Source organism: Falco naumanni, chromosome 3 (assembly GCF_017639655.2).
Source record: "Falco naumanni isolate bFalNau1 chromosome 3, bFalNau1.pat, whole genome shotgun sequence".
In the NCBI taxonomy this organism is placed as follows: Eukaryota; Metazoa; Chordata; class Aves; order Falconiformes; family Falconidae; genus Falco; species Falco naumanni.
Genome location: NC_054056.1, coordinates 12,816,832 through 12,838,993, shown reverse-complemented (window position 1 = coordinate 12,838,993; position 22,162 = coordinate 12,816,832).

The following is a 22,162-nucleotide window of genomic DNA, read 5'->3' as shown; positions in this document are numbered from 1 at the left end:
CATCTTCCTCTCGTTCTGATAGACAGCAAGCTGCCTAATTTTTAAATACACATAGTCTTCCCTATTCTGTCTTTGGAAGCAGTCTCTCCATAAGGCAAAGTAAAAAGAGCCCCAAACAGAGCTGATTTCATCACTCCAGCTTCCTCATGGGTTGTTCTCCTCTCCAGCACCCCATCCTGAGGACACTGCAGCAAAGCTCCTCACCCCTTGCTAGCAGCCCCTGCACAAGCCCCGTTGTGTTGGCTGAGGTCCCATGGGGCACCAGGCAGAGACCATCCAAGGCTTTGGTCTGCTTGCAAGGCAAGACACTGTCTCCTGCTTGGGCATTTCAGCCCACCAAGGCACCACCCCTAGAACTGTATCTTCTTCCCAAGCTATCTTCAGAAATACTGCTCAACAAGCTAGTCAGCCTCCTTCATATCAATGTTCCCAGGGTCTTGAGGTGCCCTAAGGGAGTATTTAGGCAACGGGTTCCCTTGCAAGGCTGCTCTGCTTCCAGTTGCACTCATCCTGACCATGCCATGCCCCGTGGGTCTCTCATCCCAATCGAGCCACTGAAAGTCTTGTGGGAGACTCCGTGCCCCTTGTTCCTCTCCTCCAGCCCCACAGGAGGACATGCCCTAGTATCTTCCACTCCTTTGGTCCTCCAGTTATAGCACTCCAGTCTTGGGACACTTGACTGGGTGATGATGTTAGCAGAAATCGGTTCTTATCTGGTCAGTGGCACATGCAGGTGATGGCCACCTGTAGCAGGAAGAAGTCTCTTCACCACTGTTAGAGGCGGCTGCTTCTGTAGAGATACTTTCTGGCTTGCTCTCAAATATACGTATTCAAAGTAAAGCAAGTTGCCTGGACCTGGAGATTTAGAGTCCATTTGCCTTCTGCTGCAGCATCCCTCGCTCCTTTGAAGAAATCCTCTGAGCTAATAGCATGGTCACTTTCTTCTTTATCCTTCCCGTGCATCTGCTGGGGTTTGCAGACTCCCGCGTTTGCTGCCTCTCCCCCGTACGCAGGGCGCTTTGCTTTTGCCGCTTATCACAGCACACGCAGCATCCAGGTGCTGCGCTGGCTTCACTCCTGCTTTCAGATCTGCTCTCATCTCTGCCGTGGGTCACTCGGGTGGTGTCAAGTGTTTTCAACCGTGTCTATGAAGGCTACGCGCTACTCACCCTTCAAAGTTGTCACTCTGGACAGGGTAACTTTTGCTGCCTGGCAAATTCTAATTGCACTGCCTGGAGTTAGCTCTGCAACCAGACCTCTCTCACGGTCTCTGTCCCTTTCTCAGTTGCCTGTTCTCCAGCCACAGATCAGTCACTACCTCTTCTGAGATTTCTCTTTCTTTCAGTCCTCTCTGATTAAACCATGTCTTTTATATGTTCCATTTTTTTTCCATGGTGTTCCCGCATGCCTCGGATTTCTATGCTGCACTTCCATAATTAGCTTCCTTAGCCTCAGTCAACTGAAAGCTACCAGAGAAATCAAATGCTTCAAAACCAGCCGGTGTCAAAAATAAGGCTACTGCCTTGACACCTTCCTTTTTACTGCAACCTATTGCTTACAGTGCTGTAAGAAAAGCTGCTTGAAGCTCCTTAACAGTGCCAGGGCCGGCCAGCTCCAGAGGAGCTCTAGCATCCTCCCACGGACCAGCCTGCACCCACGCAGCTGGAGGAGCAGGGCTAGAGGAGAAATACTCCTGTTCTACAGCAGCACAAACGACCAGCAGACTCACCCGTGGCATGGGACAGAAGCACCACACCTCCCTCTGCCCAAGGGGGTTAAAAGCCCACTTTTTGCCTCTCCAGATTGTGCCCCAGCCTTTGGCAGGAGATGTTTCTCCCAGGGTGCACAGCTGGGCACCCCTCGGTCAGTGCTGGCAGGCATAGATGTGGGCCCTGCACGCAGAGCCTCTTGCAGCAGATCAGCCTTCTGCAGGGCTTGGAGAGACAGATTTCATCCTGGTGAGGTCCCTGAGAGCTCAGGCACAGAGACCAGACTCAGAAGATGGCTCTGGAGTTGGGATCATACCTGAGAGGTGCACCCCAGCCTTAGAGAGGAGTGGAACATTTGGCTTCTCAGATTTCCCAAGCTCCAGAAGATTCCAGTCTGTCTCAGCATCATCTCAGGCATCTTGGACTGGGAAGGTGGATTGTACCAACCAGGCCAGGCTGGTTTTGTTGTGCCAAAATCCCACTAAAGATGATGCCTACATGGCTGAGGTGCTTTGAAGTGAACTGTAATAGGCTCTAACCAGCCAAGTAAAAAATTATATCTCCCTGCTTATTTGGGAAGCTCAGTCTTTCACAGCAGAGCATCTGTAACATGACCAAGGCTGAGGATTTCCAGACCATTTTTCTTCTCTACCCAGAAGAAAATGCTGCTGCTTCAGAAGCTATTAAATAAAGTGATTGAAGATCTAAGTGCATCGAAGAGGAGGGAACAGGACAGAGAGGATAGGACTGCCTTTGAACAGCAGATGGAGACCTGCTCCCTGTTCTCTCCTTTGCTTGCAGGTTTCTACCCCAAATCTTACCTTGCCTTAAAGGCCAGGCAAGCAGATGTCCTGGCTGGGCCACCATCTCTCAAATTGTCCCACATTCCCGTTAAATGAAATGCCCTTGTCCTACCTTTTGGGTGAGGTCTGACCCACGGGGTTGGAAAATCTCTCTCCCAAAGATTTTGCATGCACTTTACATGCAGCAGAAATGAGGAGCTGAGGACAACCTGTGTCCACAGGTGGCAGATGTCCTAAAGCCTGGGCTGCAGCCTGGCACAGGGGGACTTGCACCAGGGTCTCCCACTCAGGGGACAACCTCCTGAACGACCGCACTTGAGGAGGTAGGTCCTGAATCTAAGCAGGAACATTTCTCCTCTCTAAATCCTTTAGTGCATGTGGATAAGGCACAGCCACCATCGAGGGAAAGGCTCAGGAATCAATGGTTGAGGTCAAGGACTGGGCCAGGAACAATCTGCATGGGCTTAATGGATCCACTGATCACACCTGCTTCCCTCTAGTAGAGCTGGTGCCAGCATCCCCATCCCCCCCCCCCGCCCCATATGATCCCAGGGCAGCACGAGGGCACTGCCGTGGGTGTCACTGTGCGTGGGAACAGCAACAGAAAGCAAGCAGCTTTAGATTGGAGTCAGAACGGTGATTTGGAATCAGTACGAATATCCCTGTAGTGCTGGGATTATCTTCAGCCTGTCCCACTTTGGTGCAAATCCGTTGACCTTCCCACAAAGGCATTCCCTGCTCCGACAGGCGGAGGGGATCAAGGACATTGGCTGCTGGGGGGCTCTTTGGAGGCACCCCCCAGGTTTTCTGAGCCCACAGGAAAGCACAGCAGCACCCCCACTGCTCAGAGCAAAGTGTTTCAGAAACCTGAGGTCCCTGGTGAGCAGAGAAGGTGATGCCGGGAGGAGAAAGCAGCACACTAGGTGGGCTGGCCTCGCTGAGGGATTGCTCGGGGTCCGCCAAGTCGTGCTGTGGGTGCTGAGCTCAGCTCACAGCATCCCCATGGACTCAGCAAGGCAGGGGGTCGGGGGCCCAAGTGGGATATGGACAAGTGTTTCAAGCACCACAGTGAGATGCCGTGCCCCCCCCCATGCCCCCTTCCCCTGAAACGGGCTGTCAGACCTCCACTGGGGAGACTTGTCAAAGGCGGCCAGCACCGGCGGCAGGTCAGGGCAGTGAAGCCTCCCGGGGCTGGCCTGACGGACAGGCACTGGTGTGGATGCGGGGGGCAGCCCTCCCGGGGTGTGCACCAGCAGCGTGCTGGGGCTGCAAGCCTGCCCTCGGCAGCCCCATGGCTGGGGAAAGCCTGCCCAGGGCTGTCAGCAGCCCATCAAGCTGTAGCACGGGCTTGGGGTGATGCGGGCAGCCCCATCCTGACTCTCCTGCACTCACTGGAAGACAAGCTCCATCTGGTCTGGCAGAGGGGACGAGGTGCCTTGCCCAGGGGTGCTCAGGCACCAGGGGTGCTCCCAACCCCATCTGTGGTGCGATTCCAACTGCACCCACCTGCCCTCTTGCTGTCCTTCCCTCCTTGCACGTGGTACTGAAGGTACGGCTCAGCATCAGCCCACCGATGGATTTGCCCCAGGGTGTTGCCGGGGTAGCCCAGGAGCTGGGAGGTCTTCGTGGGGTGGTCCCTCAAAGAGGAGAGGTCTCCAGCTCAGGTGAGGGGGTTATCCCTTACGCTCGTCGCTGCTCCAGCCAGTAACGAAGAAGATAATTACAAGCCATATTTATTCATTATTGGTTAACGCATTTAGTCTGTATAAGCCTGCTCCTAATTAGAAAACAAGGGCCAGGCCATCTCTCCTAGGTGGTCTCTTTTCCTAAAGAGTCTTTTCCATTAGCAATGCCCACTGCTGAGCAGAAATGGAGCCGGCAGGACCACTGCCCTCCCGCAGCCCAGCGATGGGGTGGGGGGAGGGGCAGGGGGGGTCTGGCTGATTCAGGGAAGCCACCAGCAGGATGGCACAGAGTCGGAGAGGTGCACGGGAGGTACCAGATTTCATTGCAGGGGGATGCACAGCTGCTTTGGGATTTGCAAACAGGAGAGACCGAGACTGGCTTGGCCCGGCCCTGACGTGGTCTGCAGCTGGTGCAAGCATGCCAGGGAGGTCCTGAGCCCCCGTGAGAGAGCAGCAAAGCTGGCATTGCTGCAGCTGGCTGCTGCAACCAGAGCAGAGCCCTGCATCCCATCCAAAACAGCACCTCCCTCCCTCTTCAGGAACAAGGAGCTACCCTGGAAAGGTGATGCTCGGGATAACGCCAAGACTTCCTTCTCCTGGCAGGACTTCGATGCAAGGAGAGACAGCTGGCTGCAGCAAGGGGCAGGGGGCGAGGGCAGGCTGCCCACCCGTGTGCAGGCAGCCTGCAGCTTCGCGTGAGGCCACTGCAGTGCAGCCTGGCCCGGAGCAAGCTGCACACAGCTGCTCCACGGCTGCCAGGCCTCCCGCTGGGCACCAATCTTCATCTCTTTGAAATACACATTAAAATACATGAGCCACACTCTCTGGCCAGGGCTCCCAGCACTGGATAATTGCTTCTTAAGTGCTTTCTAAATGCAAACTGCATGTCATTCTTACCACCACTGCCACCTCCCCTGCACCCAGCCTTTGATCTTCTACATGTCATGACAATATTGCAATTACCCCGTCAGTGTCGGGACGTGGAGGCACTCCTGGCTGGAAAGTACAGGGATGCGCCGGACTGCGGAGTTCTGCCCTCCGGATCAACACATGTGAGGGGCCAGCAAGACTCCCCCAAAGCCACGTGCTGGCCAAGCCCCAGACTGCTGGTGGGTCCAGAAGAGAACTTGGGAGTCACCAGAAGGAGAACCAGCGCAGATCTCCTTGGTTAATGAGATGATGTACAGCAGGCGGTGGCTGGCAAGCAAATACATCTGCTTACATCACCTGCTGCGTGAAAGTGTCTGGGTGTGTGCTCTCCTTCCCCCTGGCAAGGCATCTGCAAAGTCCACGGTCTTTAATATTCAACCCCAGCTCTCTGCTTGTGTATCATTTTTCCTGTGGTCCCTGAGCCTTAAACGATCCTGAAGCCCCAAAATCACTCGCTTCACCCCAAAACCATCTTCTTTCTGACTTTTTGATTTGTGGAAAATGCTGGGGGGAAGAAAAAAAAAAAACCACACGTATTATTCTGGATTGGTCCCAGGTGTTGATTTAAGACTTGGCGGAAAAGCTGAACACTGATTCACCCACCTCATCCTGGGGAGACACAGCTTTGAAGGCAGCGGCCGGTGAGGCTTCCCCACAGCTCACTCCGAGCTCTGTGCAAGCATCACTCCTTGGTGCTGCTGGGCTGCTGGCAGGGACCTGTCTGTCCCTGCCACTATCCACTGCCGACAGCCCTGCTGCCCGTGCCCAGGCAGAGAAGATGCTTTGCAGCGAGGTGAGACAAGAAGGCAGTGCTGTTTAGCGGAGCGTGGCTAGGAAAACCTTAGGGGATGCTGTGGGGATGCAGCAAGGAGGAGCAGCCCTCAGGTCTTTTCCATCCCCACCTGCTCTGTCTGGCCCAAAAGGGGAAGGCAAGGCTAGGACGCAGGCAGTCCCCAGCAGGGGACACCGGTGGGGATGGAAATGCTGTGCAAAGCACCTCCCCATGGCTGCAGAGCCTTTTGGAGTGTCACGCCAGCAGTCCCAGGAAAGAAAACTCAAAAGGATCCTCATGAAGCTCTGCGAGAGCAGCACACATCGCACACGCACCATGGCACCATCCACAGCATCACCATCCACTGCTGCTGTCACTGTCACTGCACAGGCTCAGGGGTACAGGGCTGTGCACTGGCTCCTCCAGCAGCCTGATACTGGCTTCCAGTGTGACCAGTGTGCCCAGCAGAGGAGCACCCCAGAGAGAGGGTACAGAGACCTGGCAGCTCCCCTCTCTGCAGGGACAGGACAGAGAGACTCCCCCATCCCACAGTGAAGCCCCAGGAGCCACGTTACTTTCTGACACTGGGGAAAGGTGGCAGGAGGGATGTGCAAAAAGATGGTATTAACACTGCTTTCCTTCCCCCTTCGCTCTGGGGGGGTAACTAACTCCCTTCTGACTCCTGCTAAATCCTGCGTGGACCCACATCGCACCCTCCTCTGAGCCTCTCTGCAATGCAGCTCCCCCACAGCCAGCTCCCCATCACCCGCCACCTTTAATTTGGAGTATCCAACAGTGTCTCAGGCAGGATTTTCTCAATTCCAGAGCCCCTTGCCCAGCCACACATGCACTGAGCGGCCAGGATTCAGCAGAGGACCACCCCAGCTTGCATTTACTGCCTTGAGGTGTGACATGGGTGAGGTGGGATTGTGCAGCTGGGGTGCGGGCATGCCAGTCCCCATGGCTGTATGCACACTGTCTTGGGCACGCAGTCATTTCAGAAGGCATTTGATGCCCCACACTGTCTGTGAGCTGTTGCCAAAGGGAATCCAGGCATTTCATACCTGGCCGGCTCATCTGCAACATGTCAGAGCCCCGTGGCCATCACCATGGCCTTTGTGCCCATGAGCACCCACAGCCACAACCTGCTTGCTGCAAGAACAGAGGGAAGCACCACACCAGTGAGCTGCTAGGGATCCCTGCCCTTTCGGGGCGCAAACAGAGCAGATCAGAGATCCTATCTTGGTCAGCGCTGGTGGGAGGGTGGAGGGAGATAGAGGCAGATGCAGGTGGCTCCGGCAGAAATGAGCTGGTACTTTGCTGTCGGCTCCCTGCTGCCCTGGATCCCATGGACAGATCACTTGAACTCTGCAAGAAAGCACTTTCCTCCATCCTTTTGCAAGAAGAGCCCTTTCAGTTCCCCAAGCACCTCTTGCTTTGTCGAGGGTGACTGGTAGATGCGTCTTCCCTGTTCCATTCATTATTAGCTCCATCTCACCGTGTTCCCTCTCATTCATTCCCTCTCAAACTAAATAGATCCTTTCTTCTCTCTTCTCATGTGGAAATCGTTCTCCACCCATTATCATTTTCATGATTTCACTTTCTGCTGTATCCTTTGTGATGAGACACCAGGACGCAGCGGTTTCCCATGCATTTCTGGGCACGTGGAACATCTTCCTTCACGCTGGAGTGTCTTGTCTTAATGCATGTGGAAAAACTCATTTCTTCCCTTTTAGTGGTGATACCATCCCCCGGTGAGAACTCATTGCTGCGGTTCCCAGGTCCTGTCTTGATGCAAGGGCATCAGAAATGTATCGAGAGGCTCTTGTTCCCAGCTCCAGGTGATCCCCTTCTTAGCTGTCACATTTCTCCATCCTTCTTCAGCAGCCCTGGCTCACCAGGGAGCTCCCAGCAGGTTGGGGGCAGCCAGTGGGACACCCACCTACAAGAAGGGCTGGAAGGAGGATCCAGGGAACTACAGGCGGCCAGGCTGACCTCGGTGCTGGGGAAGGCTCTGGAGCAGCTCATCCCAAGTGCCATCACACAGAACGTGCAGGACAGCCGGGGGATAAAACAGGTCCTGCTTGATGAACCTCATCTCCTACGACCAGATGACCTGCCTCGTGCCTGAGGGAGAGGCTGTGGACCTGGTGTCTACCTGGACCTTAGGAAAACCTTTGACCCGTCTCCCACAGCATCTCCTGGAGGAACTGGCTGCTCACGGTTGGGCTGGGTGTGCTCTGCGCAGGGCTAAAGGTGGCTGGGTGGCCAAGCCCAAAGTGGTGGTGGATGGAGTCACATCCCGCTGGTGGCTGGTCACACAGGGTGTCCCCCAGGGCTCAGTGCTGGGGCCGGTCCTGTTTGATATCTTTATCAACAGTCTAGGTGAGGGGATCGAGTGCACCCTCAGAACATTTGCAGGTGACACCAAGTTGGAGGGAGTGTTGACCTGCTGGAGGGGAGTAGGCTCTGCAGAGCGATCTGGGCAGGCTGGACCCATGGGTTAAAGCCAACTGTATGAGGTCCGACAGGGCTCCATGCTGGGTCACAGGAACCCCACGCAGCGCTACAGGCTTGGGGAAGAGCAGCTGGAAAGCTGCTTGGTGGAAAGGACCTGGGCACACCGCTGGTCAACGGCCGACTGAACGTGAGCCAGTGGTGTGCCCAGGTGGCCAAGGAGGCCAACATCTTCCTGGCTTGTATCTAAAACAGCATGGCCAGCAGGACCAGGGCCGGCCGTGATCATCCCCCTGTACTCGCACTGCCATGGCTGCACCTCAAATCCTGGGGTCAGATTTGGGCCCCTCACGACATGAGGGATGTTGAAGTGGTGGAGTGTGTCCAGTCTCTTCTCCAGGCTGACATGTCACCTTTCTCACATGAGCCCCAGAGCACGGTACCATGCTTTACCCCAGGTTTGCCCTGTGACTAACCAAGGCATTAGCAACTGCAGCTGATCTACAGGGACTTCCAGTTCCTGGCCAAGTGATTATCGAGTGTGGGCTCCAGGTTATGACCATGTGTCACACCAAGCCTGACCAGCACCACCAGGAAATGATGGGGCTCACACTGGCTCCCCCTGCTACTCCACTACCTCTCAGCAAAACTGAATAATGAAAGCACAGGATTAACCCTTTCCACCCTGTCCCATTTACTGCAGAGCCAGTTGGGTAGCCACGGCTAGCGGACCAAAGCAGAGAGAACATGCCAGCCCTGAAGACAGTCCAGGGAGATGCTGCTCTGCCTGAACGCTTTCTGGGCTCAGGGAGCTTTTCTGAAGGGCAGATCCTACAGTGGAGACTGTTATGGCACTTCACTGATGATTACCAAGCCTAATGCTTGTCCCAGTTCTCCACATGTGGAAGGAACACAGACGGCTGTGCTGTTTGTCCCCAGCAGCGCCCCATGCCCCAGTCTAGAAGCATCATGGGCGAGTACCTGGGCTGGGCACAGTGGAAAAGGTGAACCGATTCACACTGCGGTCCTTGGGGCAAGCATAAGGGGCAGTGACACCTGCAGTAGCGTTGCCCCACTTGGCCACCCAGCTCTGAGCTGTGGGCAAGGGGAGCAGCGTGGGGCCACGCTGGCTCTGCCCGCAGACCCACAGGCACTGGCTCCTGGCAGGGGCAGAGGGGGCCATGCCAAGGTTGGGATGACCGTGGTGCCATGGTCAACATTTGCAGACTGCTCCCAGGAACCTTCTGAAATCTGCACACATCCCATAGCCACCATCTGGTGGCACACCTTGCTGCTGGAGAAAAAACCCACTCATCCCCCAGGCTGTGGTACAGAAATGGGAATTTCCCAGGGCTGAGGACAAAAGGATGGATGGGGACCCGGAACAGGAGCATTGTACATAGGGCTGGGGCAAATTTCAGGTCTGATCTCTGCATGTCTAATGGAAAGAGATGCCTCCCTGCACAGGCTGTTCCACTGCAGTGAGGACAAACTCAAATGCACGCCAAGGGAGGCACGCAGATGCCAGCATAATTAGCCACAAAATAGACTTTTCAGTATCACACAATGACAAAGAAAAATAAAAAAGGCCTGCGTGCTGATAATTCCTCAGCGTGCCTCGGTGACAAGGAACTGGGACAGACCTGAGCTTCCACTGAGCCAGAGGAAAATGTATTTTTAAAAAGCAGATTATCTGGTTAAACAGAGGGCAAGGGGCTGAGCCAAGAGATAATGGGGGTGTCTGTGACAGCTTTATTAGGAAGTGCCTAACGTCGGAGCGATTTCACGGCGGATCTCAGAGCGGCGGGCTGACTCCAGGAGCTGGGTCTGTGCCGGGGAGCCTCAGCGGCACCGTCAGATGGGCTTAGACAGCAACTGACCCCGGCTCTGTGCTGCAGGAGACAATGAAAGCGGCAGGGATGCTTTGCAGGGGGTCACCAGCCTGTGCGTGCTCCTGGGATACCACCTGAGGGATGGGATGGGATGGGAGAGCACCATATACATTAGCCATCGTTAGTAGTAAGATTAGCTCTGCTAAGCTGGAAGGAAGGGCATAGATGGCAACATGGGGCAGTGCCCCTGCCTGCGCTGGCAGTGCTGGCAGCCCTGACCCTGGTAGTGCCTGAGCTCAGCAGGCGCAGGTTACAACCCTTCCTTCGCCTGGCAGATGCCTTCCAGGCTGCTCCCACCTGCTTGCTCTCATTGCCTTTTTGCAGGGTTTCCTTGCTGCTCCTGTCTTGTTCCTTGCCCTGCCCTGCAAAGCCGAGCCCAGCCAAGGATGCCCCTCGTCATACCTCCAGCACCTTCTGCATCTAGGGTCTGCTGAGAGGTACCACCTCTAGCTCTCCTGGCAGCATGTCATGCCCCACGCGAGCACCTCCCGGCAGTGACCCCTGCAATGCTGGACTCCCAGAGACTGGGGTGCATGGTCAGTGCCTTTCTGGGATGAGTGCACTTGCATGGGGCACATACTTTCCCTCTCCAGACTCTTCTGCCAGGGCAGGGACCCAGCCTGGCATCAGCATGGAGTGGAACACTAGCAGGATGCTCACCACTATGAAACCTGAGCTGGGAGCATCCCATTCCCAGGCACCAGCTAGCAATGCAGGGTACCAGAATGCATGCATGGAACAAGGCTTTTGCCAGCATGACTCCTGGCCTAGGTCTCTGGGAGCAGCTGTAATCAGGAACAGGGGCACTTGAACCAGTCTCTAATCCCAGATTTTACATGAGCTGAACAGGTCCTGATCAGCTTGCCTGGGGCTTACGGTGGGATTGACAGCAGCTCCCACGCCACCCGGATGCCCCGGCCAGCCAGAGCAGCCCCAAGTGGCTCCCGGCATCCGGGCCAGGGCTTCCCTGCGAAAGGAGGGCAAGCTCAGATGCTGGGACTGGCGCCTAAATGCGCCTGGCCATGGCTCTGTCCACGGGCATCAGACGGAGGATGTAAATCCAGGTCTCCAGGAACAAAAGGCTGCGGCGCCTCTGCCCCCAAAGCTGCCAGCTCAGCATGAGAGGACTCCCCAAGGCGCAGGGGAGCCAGCGATGAAGCTGTCTCTGACAAGGGAAACTAAAGATGTAAGAAGGAGCATGAAATCACGGGTGACAGCCATAACAGGGGCAGCTCCAGACATGAGAGGGGGAGCAGGAGCTGTGCTGCATCTACCCAGGAGGCTCTGCCGCCTTTGTAGAGTGGTGCGTGCAGTGCTGGGGTGGAGGACCAACGCATGAGATGGAGACGGTGCCTGCATCGGCCCCGCTGCCTGGTGGTGCTCCGTCCCCTGGCTTTCCCCACCACTGGGACTGGGTGACACCTTGTGCCAATCCTGGTCCTGCTGCAGCTTGTGGACTCCAGCCACCGGAGCCTGCCATTGCTGCAATCCTGAATGAAATGCGTTGAACCATGAAGGGCCTCACAGCACCCAGGGTGCGGGATTGCAAGGGGGGGTGGTTGTTGACAGACAAGCCCAAAACCTACCTGCCATTTTCCCCGGCTGCAAGAGCTTGTCTTCCCTGGGCTGCTGGCCTGGGCAGCCAACTCGGACAGAAAACGCTTGCTGATTTCCTCATGAAAGCGTTTTCTGTGCCATTACCAGTTTAACCCGGATTGCCTGAGCCATTACACCGTTTTGTCCAAACCCCCAGAGCTGCTGAGTGTGCTGCCGGTGCTGGCAGGGATGGTGGCCGGTGCTGGCAGGGATGCTGCCCAGCAGCCCCCCATCGCCTCCTCCCGCCTCCCAGCTCCACATTTCCCCTTTGTGCGCCTCTGCAGAAGGGCACCAGAATTTAGCCACCCTCTCTTTCAACTTTTCCCCTCTCTCCTTTTCCCCCCTCTGTAACAAATCAGTGAAAAGAGGGAAGAGAAGAGGCTCCAATGACAGATGGAGCTGGCGCTATCATCTCTCTTAACTGTCACCGAGAAAATCACACGGCAGCCACTGAAATTCAAATTAGAGTTTTGCTGAAGCTGCTAAAACTCATCAAAAGATATCTTTGAAGTCCACTGGCAGGCTGGTCATTTCTTTTAAATTAGTCCCTGTTGAAAATGAAATTGCAGGGAGTTGGTGTATTAGCATATTGGAGTGCGAGAGACAGCATAATGCTGCCTTTCCAGGGAGCAGAGACAGTTTGCTCCTGCACAAAGACCGCACTCAAACCAGGCTCTTATTGCATTAGTATAAATGAACGAGTCGTTTCAAAGCTCCCCATTAAGTGGGACAGGCGGGCACGCAGAGGGAAGACAGCAAAGACAGGTCAGTGCCATCCCTGGCAAAGACAGGTCACTACTGTCCCCAGAGCCAACCTCCCGGCCACAGCATCGCCAAGTCCATGCAAATGAGGAGCTGCCTCGTTAGCAGAGCCAGCTTGGTGAGAGGGGCCCTATCCAGGCCCCATCCAGGGACCCGTCCATCCCAGAGCTGATGCGAAGTTCAGGATGTGCGGCTCATCGCAGCCCTCGGCAGGGGATGCAGACCCAGGATCAGTCCCACACGAGCAGGTCTGGTCCCCTGAATCGCAGCTTTTTCCATGCTGTGCTTTCTTCCAGCGCTTTCCAGACAGGCTGGAGTCAGCATCTACTGCCCCAGAGGTAGCTGAGCTCCAAGGAAGGGCCCTGGAGACCCCCAGACCATCCCTGGGAAGCTCCAGGAGAGCCAGCAGGAGCTCAGGGCAGACCATCTCTGACGATTTGGTGCTGGTCAGAAAAAGAGGGTCAGTCCCGGTACCGGCTCCTCCTAACCCAAACCCTACATGCCTTGCATGGCAAAGGTGCCTGCTGGAGGTGAGCGCAGCATTGATACGGCCCCCGAGGTCCTCATGAGCCAAGGAGCATGGTGGGACGAAGGGAAACATGCTGAGACACTGGAAACCAGTGCCTGGCCACAGTGGGGTGGTGGCCAGTGGCCCTGAAAACAGCTGTAGCATCACCCATTAGTGAATATTTCTTCACCCAGACAAAACCGGGTGGACACCCAGCTTCAGTTCAGTCCAGCCCAGAAATGCTGGCCCTTAGGATGACTACCAACCCTCTTCTCCCAGGCTTTGCACAGCACCATCCTGCCCTCTCCCGCCTACCCAGGAGGCAGCCAGGCACTGCTGGCCCTTTCCCAGCCCTGCTAGCCCAGGGCATTCACTCTCCTCTGCCTGCCCTGAATCTCTAAGCAGAGGTTTCCCTGTCAGCCCCAAACCTTGAGATGTCAGCTGCTTTTGGATAGAGCTGTTTCTTTCATTACCGAGCTGATGGGATGGGATTTTGAGTGGCACCAGTTACACTCCTGCATCCTCACACATAATGTCTTCGAGCCAAGAGCTATCGGCTGCAGATTTCACACAGCTCTGACAGGGGTTGGGAGCGGGTCAGAGGCGGGAAGTGTGGCCAATTCCCCGCTGAACCGCAGGAGAAGACGGAGCAGAACTTGCCCCAGAGCATGTAACCTGTGACATTTTCCTGGGCTAATGCAAATTGCACCAACACAGCCAGACAGATGAGCTCCCGCCGTCGCGAGCACACATGGCACTTGCTGAGCAGAGGGTTTTGCGGCAGGTTTTGTTAGAAAGGTCGCTACAGTCCAGGGCTGAATGTCTCTTCTAAATTGTTCACTGCTTACTGTGGATTTGCCCTGGATTTCTGACAAAGGGGCACAAGGAGGCGCGGATCCAAGCTAACAAATACAGCATCAGGGTGTGTAATGAGAAGGTTTTGGGTTTTTTCTCCACCATCTTTGGTCAGTTTGTGGCATTTAGCTGCATTTCCCAGCCTTGGTCGGGCTCAACACCGAAGTATCTGGATGGGGTGGGGGCTCTCTGGGGGTCACGCAGACTGTGCCACGTATAGCCCACCACCCCAATTTCCCAGGCAAGAGCAGCAAGCAGGGAAGCTGGTGCCAGGGTTATGAGCATGCGTTTCTGCCGTGCAACTCCAAATCCACTGGGTGGGAGGAGGGGTTGAAGCAGCAGCTGCAGTTTGCCAAGGGTCACCAGCCTCCCACTTGGAAGGAGAAGCAGTGCCCAGGGGTCACCGGGCATGTCCATCACTGTTGCTTTTGGCAAGTAGGTGACCAGCTGGTCTGCAACTGGTGGCGTCACATCCTGGGCATCCCGGGCAAGAGGCTGCTTGAGCTGGAGGTTCAAACCTCTGATCCTGGTTTTGTGTCTCACCTCGTCCCCTTGCATTCCCCCAGAAACTCCGGCGCACTGGTCGCCAGCAGCCTGGGTGGGAAAGCAGTGGGATGGCCAGAAAGCCATGCCAGAAAGAAATCCCTTGCAGCTCTGGGCTGTTGATCTCCCCCTCTCTAAGATGATGCCAGGGCTGCTGCAGGCTCCGGTCCCTTTCCTTTTTCCACGGCAGCTTCCCACCCTCGGCAGGCACTAGCAGTGCCCACGCTGTGCGCCTGGGGCCAGCACAGCACCATCCTGCCCCAGCCAGGGCAGACATCGCCAGCGCCCACCCCAAGCACCCAAATGGGCCTCAATAACCACCGCTGATGTGCTCCTTGTTATTGCCATCCTAACACTCCTCCTGAGCCACCGGCTGCAACAGGAGAGGAGGAGGCAGCGCAGGGGCCCCTGCTCCGGTATCGGACATGTGGAGGATTGCTCCTTTCGTCTGCTCTGATCCATCCCTGCCCCGCCACCTCCTGTCTTTGGCCCAGCCACCCAGCCAGGGTGTTAATTGGAGAGCAAAGAGGATGGCAGGGAAGAGGACAGCCCAGACTCGGCAAGGCACAACCACCATCATTAACTTTTCATTGCGTTTGCCACTTCCTCTTAGGGAGAAAGGCTTTAAATGTCACCATTTTCTGCTTTAACGACCTAAGAGGCAGCCACGTGCTGAGCAGGGTGAGGTTTCCAGCTCAGCCCTCACACGTGGGTGTCCTGGTTTCAGGATTGCAAGAGGGGGCAGGCTCCCACCAGCCTGGGCATCATCTCCCCACACATCCCCTCTCACTGAGCCCAGGGAGCCTCAGGTGTCGTGGGAGCCCCTTTCCAGGACGTTTCCTCAGTGATCTGGCAAGTCCGTGAGAAGGTTGGGATCGTTTCCCTGTGGGGTTGAGAAGTGGGCTGGAGGAGGGAGCTGGGAATGCACACCCCAGGTACGGACACAGTGTCAGCCCAGGGATGCCCAACATCCCATCAGGCACCCATCAAGAAGTGATTTGGAGACTTCTCCATTTAAAGCTGCTCGTTAATACCAGAAAAGGTCCTGTGGACAAACTCAAAAAGCAGTAAATGGATGTAAAACCTCAGTGGGAGACTGCACGAATGGGAAGGGGGTTTAGTGTCATGCCATTTCCAAAACGACTCCATCCACTCACCCCCAGCACCCACAGATGTCCAAGTCCTCTGGCCAGGATCACTTGTGCGTGACAGAGGGGATGTGGGGAGTCAGTCAATGATTCCACCTCCAGCACTAGTGATAACAAGATGCCTTTAACACCCTTTGGGAGGCAACAGTGATTACAGGGTGATCTCTCACCTCGGGATCTTGCTTACCTCAGCCATTGCAGATGGAGGGTCAGGTTGCCCAGCAGATGCCCCAAGTCCCCACAGGCACATGAAGGACGGTGAATGAGTTTTGCATCTCCATCCAGAAGAGGAATCACCATTTACCCGTCGAAGCACAGACCCGCTCTGAACGAAGATGTCCTGAGCTTCTCCAACCTGATGGCATCCAATGGGGTCGCTTTAGAAATCTGGAGACTCCTGAATCCTATTTTTTCCCAAGAGGTATTTTTGCCCCAGCCTGCCATTTCATACTAATGGCTTTGAGATCAGAAAATCTGCATTTTCTGTGAAATAATAATAAAAAAATAATTGTCCAGCCCCAGTCATCCTTCTGAATACCTGATCCCACTGAAAACATTGAAGCCTATCAAATCCAGCAGGCACAAAGCACGAGTTGGAATGATCCATACCTCTATCATGTGCCCATGGTCAGCTCACCAGACATGCTCACCAAACACCTCCTCATCTCCTGAATCGCTGGACACACCACCATCTCTGTCTTCTCCTTCCCCCTCCTGCACTGCTGAGGGTTACCTCAGCCATCCTCATGGTCTGGCTTTCTGGGGCAGGAGTTGCCAAGCGTGGCCACAAGCTCCAGCCCTGTCCCTGCTGCACCCACCAGGGATGGAGACCTTGGTGGCCCTTGATGCAGCCGACATGAGCAGACTGTTCACGCCAGAGGCTGTTCACAAGACATCCCTCAAGCGGTGACGGGGCCAATCAATACGGTGGCTGCTCTTCAGCAACAGCCCTCGCAGTGCTATCTGCCAGGCAGGTAGGCTCATCTGCAGGATGGATTAAGGGATAAACCAACAGCAGGTGGCTTTTCTGCCGCCACTGTCACCCACATGTAAAATTGCAGCTGTGCTGCACAGCTGCAGCAAGGCAGCCTGGAAACAGGTGGGGATGAGGCACAGGGGTCCCACATCCCATGCAGGCAGCCTTACACCCACACGTGTGCGGATCAGGGATGTGCTGGAGGATGGAGCTGGCTTTCACAGGGACACCTGACCCCGAGGCCCCATGGCACAGAGGGACAACCGACAGCCAGCAGAGCAGCCCTGGGCACATGGCAAAGGGCTCATGGCATGATGCCACCACCATCCATCCATGCACCATCCCACTGTCAGCAGGAGCCAGATGAACACCAAGAAGCAGGCGTCGTGGCCAGGAGAAATACAAGGTTTTAGCTCAGCACCCTGGGTTTAAATTGGTTTAACCCCTCTTGCTGCAGAGCCCAGACCAATGAACCCCTGTGGCCAGCTGGGCCAGACATTGCTCCCTGAAAGTCCTATATCCATCCCACTGTGCAATGGATATGGGTCACTCCAGCACTCTGTCTGCACCCTGGTTCCTCAAAATCTCCTTTGGGATGGTGCCACCTCTCCACAGCACTTGCTTTTTGTCTGCACAGACCACGTGCATCTCTCCTGGCCCTGGCTGCACCAGTGCTTGGTACCCAACCCTCCACCCAAAACCCCTGCGTGCACTAAGCTGTGCTGGTCCAGGGATGTAGCTCCAGGGGCATGGACCGTAGCTAGCAGCATCGTCCTGAGGGACCACGCGTGGCCAAGGGGAGCCCGAGCTGCCCAGCAAACCTCCCGTTGCTCTGCTTCTGGGGCTCCCGTGGGCAATATCCTCAAAGGGACCTAGGGAAGAAAGGAGAGGAAAGATCTCCCGCTGCCATCACAGGTCCTACTGGAGCAAAGGACCAAGGGTTTGACACAGAGTCTGCGGGGCTGGCAGCACACTCAGACAACCGCTTGTGAAGCGGAGACGAGCCAGGGAAGGCAGCCAAGCCTGTCCCAGGAGAGCCCATTCCTGCTCAAGAGCAGAAGCACGTCGGAGCCTCTTTGTTGTCTGCTGATGGGAAGGGAGAGTGACAGCCCGGTAGAGGTGCCACTGCCAGTTCAGAGCCTGCCAGGGTGCAACGCAGAGCTGCACAGTGGCACCACATGGGCACAGTGATGCAGGGCCAAGGTGACTGGTATGGTCAGGACAGCAGTGGGAGCTTGCAAAGATGGGGTTTTCACCTGTGTGGGGCAAACGTTGCAGCACTGAGACAGAGCATCAAGAAGGTGGGGTCTCCAACCAAGTGAAAGCTTCTTCCTTGGTGGGAGACACAGGGGTGAGATGGGGTAGAGGGTGAACCAAAGCAATGGGACCAGCTCTGGAGACTTGGAGAAACACCTGCAGATGCTAAATGTTGAAACGCATCTCTCAGTCCGAGCCAAATCCCAAAGCAGTGCCAACGTGTAACAGAACATACACTCTTGCCATTGCTGCTGCTGCTGGGTGCAGGCACAGCACACAGCACAAAGTGGTGCCCTGAGCAGGCCCTGCCGAGGAACAGGCTTCAGACAGATAAGAGGCTGCAAATAATGCCTGAGAGCTCTTCTGTCGCTCTTAGCAATGACAAAGTTGTTGTTATTATTTTGCAAATATCCCTCAGATGTCACAGGCCATCCTGGTACTCGTACAAGGGATCTGCTGCTGCAGACCTGCTTCCCTGGAGAGATGTCAAGTGAAAATCCCATCAGACAGGACAGGGAAACTGCACCTACAGGTTCCCACCAGCATCCTTGAGCAGCCAGAAACAAAATATGTTGATTCTGCTGAAACTGCAAAAAATAGTTTAAATGCAACATAAGTCCCTTGCACAACCCAAGCCAGAAGAGATGGGTTTGGACACCAGGTTTCCAGGCCACCTTCTGCTAGAGAAAGAGAGGCAGCTTCCTGATCCAGAGCAGTGCTTGGCTCCAGAGAAAGCCCTGGGAGCCCTGTCCCATGATCTCAGCCCCTCTGGGCTGTCTGTGAAAGCAGGGAAGAGGGAAAGCAAGGTCTATTAAGCAGATTAACTTTGTGCCAGGGCAGAAAGGCCACTGAAACAGCTGCTGTGCCACAGCTGGAGCAGGGAGCCTGCCCTGAGCAAGGCAGACCTTGCTACCATGCAGCAGGTATCATTTGACCCTCACTAGCTGGGTACCGCCTCTCCCCCCATCATTTCAAAGAGACAAAGAGAGGAGACTGTCTCTTCCTTCTGAAAGATAAATGCCTCCAGATTGTAGCCACTCGACAGGTCCACTGAAATTCATCAGTTCTGACTTGAAATGAAAGCTGTAATAAATCTCCCCGTTGAATAGGAGATCAAAGGCAGATCATTAGAGCTCTTGGATTACCCAGTGAGAGTGCACCTCCATCAGCTGCTGTGATGCTGGTTCCCCCGCGTCCAGAGCGACCCCTTTGACGGCGGAGCTTTGACTCTAACGAAAAGGACAGTTTCCCTCAGAAGAGGTCTGGGCTGTGCCCTCTCCCCTGCCCACCCCTTCCCTGATGCTGTCAGGCAGTTCTGCACGCCTCGTGGCCACGTCCTTGGCAGCCACGCTGGTACAAGCTGCCGCACAGCACAGAGGGGGACATTACTCCACACGTTACACCACAGAAGACACAGCAGAAGAGCTCAGTGTTGGTCCAGCCCTCAGGGAAAGCTCTTCACCACATTACAAACCTCCTGCAGCTTCTTCCCAGGAAAGGAAAATCCCCCCCAAGCCCTGGGAGCTATCCCTTGCTCTCCTTTAATTAAAGGCAGAGCTCAAGCTGTGAGGTAGAGCCCTGCAACACCTGGCTCTGGAGAGATGTGTAAGGACATTGGGCTGATTTTCCACTCCACTCTTGCTGTAAGCCTCAGTGAAGAGTTTGCTGACCTGTGCCCACCAGGGATCAGAAACAATCCTGGTCTCATCCCCTCCAAACCCATCTGTTGGTAGCCTATGACACAGCCGTGGTCTTCATGGGCCGCACAGGGAAAGTCATCCTCCTTCCCTAAATCCATGGGCTAACCCCTTCTCTCTGCTTGGACCATGAGATCCCAAACCCCACCAGTCCCCTGAGCTTCCTCCTTCCCTCATTTCAGCCTCATTAGCCATCTTCTCAGTGACACATTCAGGTTGGCATCTGCTTGTGGGTGCAGGGGAAGGTTGTGTAGCAGGAGCAGAAGGTAAAGGAAGCTTCAGACCGCAGGTGGTGACATTCTATCAGCCATACAGCTGCTTGGCCACCCTTCCTGGCTCCTTGGTCCTGCCGGGGATGATCTTCTCCCAGCCTAATGCTGATGTGGTGAGACAGTTGTGCCTGAGCCAGCTGAAGGGATGCTGGAGAGCAGACACATCAGGGTTAACCCTGTTTCTCTACATAGTTTTATTTCTCTAACAGCATAAGGCGAGATGGTCTTTCCCAGTGCCCTGGCCAGAACAAGCTGGCGAGCAGCATCTGCTGTCCCTTGCTCAGCACAGGGGGGACACACCAGTTTGCTCCAGGTCTGGGTGCTGCAGGACTGGAACTGGGCTGGCAGGCCGCGTGCCCAGCAGTGCCTGGAGAGATGAGGAGCACAGCTGAGGGACAGGTCCATGCAGAGACCACACAGAGGGCTGAGGTTTATCTCCGTGCAAAACATGTTGCACGTGACAGAGTGAATTTCGTTCCTGGAGAGATTTTTTTTTTTTTTCCCTACTGAGACCAGGTTTGCTGAGCTTAGCTCTGAAATGAGGGGCCATAATAAGTCCATTAGCTTCAGAGGAGTTATCCTGAGCACACAGTTCAGCCTGTGATCCCTCATTTTACAAAGGGCTCAATGTGGAGAGGATGTAGCGGTGGAAGGGAGACACCCTCTGCCACGCTGCACACAGGAGGACACGGCTGTGATGTGACAATCAGTACTAGGGGAGAAAGCGGGGTTGTGTGGGGCTTGTTTCACCGTCTGAAATGCTTGGCCCCGGCAATCAAGCTTCTCATGTCACAGTTGCCCTTCTGTACTGCAGGGTGGGGTATGGGGTATCCTACACTAGCAGGTGTCTGGAAACACGGGGTACACATGTTGGGGGTGCCCTGCGATGTGGGGAGTCCTGCAGCTGGGTGCCCTGTGCCATACCCAACAACACAAGGTGTCCTCAGATACTGGGTACCCCACAGCACAGGATGTCCCAAGGATGCGGGTCTTGATACAGGACACCCAGCACCCTGAAAAGAGGCACTTGGGCTTGATTTTTCCTAGGGACAAGCCTGGCTGGCTGCAGGAAAAAGTCTGCAGCTGGGAAGCAAGCAACAAAAAGCATCCTGATAATGGAGAAGCGACCCTGCAATTTGTAGCGGAGCTCACAGTTTTGGAAGCCCATCTCACCGCTTTTGAAGTGCAAACCGGCACAACACCACCCCACACACCCCCATTGACCAGCTCACCCCCAAGAAAAGCCCACAGCCCTTTGTGTCACCTCCATCGCAGGAGGTTCCCTGGACCCCCGAGCAAAGCCCCCCCGACGAACAGTTGTGAAGATGAAACTGCTGAGCAAGATCAAACGCAACCCATTCCCCAGGCTCCCTCCCACCTCCTCCAGCTGTCCGGATAATCCCCCAGACTGAAAGGGAACCTGAACCCTGAGTGGTTTCATGCAACGGGAAATGGAACTGAGCCCCCGAACCCCCTTTGTGCGGGGATAATGGTCACGGTGCCTTACATCCTCGCCTTTCCCACTCCCCGCCGCCACCGGCCAGGAAGATGAGCTCCAGAGCTGTCACCGCTCGGAGCTTCAATCCAGCATAAACCAAACTTTTTGTTTAAGGTAGTAGTTAAAAAAAAAAAAAGAAAGAAAGAAAAAGAAAAAAAAAAAAGAAAAAGGCAAAAAGCAGCATATGTCTTTGATCTTGAATAAAGCTTTTATCACAGAGCCTTCAGTCCCGGTGAGCAAAGGGGATTATCTTTCTCTTGCACAAAAGTTCACCTCCTGGTGCAGGTCACGGGAGGAAGATTTCGCTGGAGTGGGAGGCGTTTTCTCCGGGGCATTCACCCCAAGTCCGGCAGGCAGCCGCTCCCAGGGAAAGCTTTTTATGAGCTAACCTACTGCCTCAAATCCTTTCAGACGCAAAGGGAAGAGAAAAACAGAACAAAACAAAAAAAACCCTCTGAAAGAAAGAAACGGGTGCAAACTCCCTGACAATCGCTGCCAACCTCATTTAGCAGGAGAGACCCCAGCCCAGCATCCTGCCAGCTATCCTACAAACAGCCAGGACTCCGAGAAGTCGCTTGAGGCTCTATCCTGACCCAAACCCCAGCCTGTGTGCAGCCAGAGCACGGGCTGAATTCAGTCTTGCGTGGGGTACGGTCCGGGTTTGCCCACCGGCTGTCCCCATGAAGCTGCTCCTGATGCTGGGCAGGCTGGAGCCACGAGGGTCATCTCTGTCCCCATCGATGGCTTCATGCAAAAGGTGCTGGCTGCCCACACCACGGGGAATTATCCTCCTTACCGACGC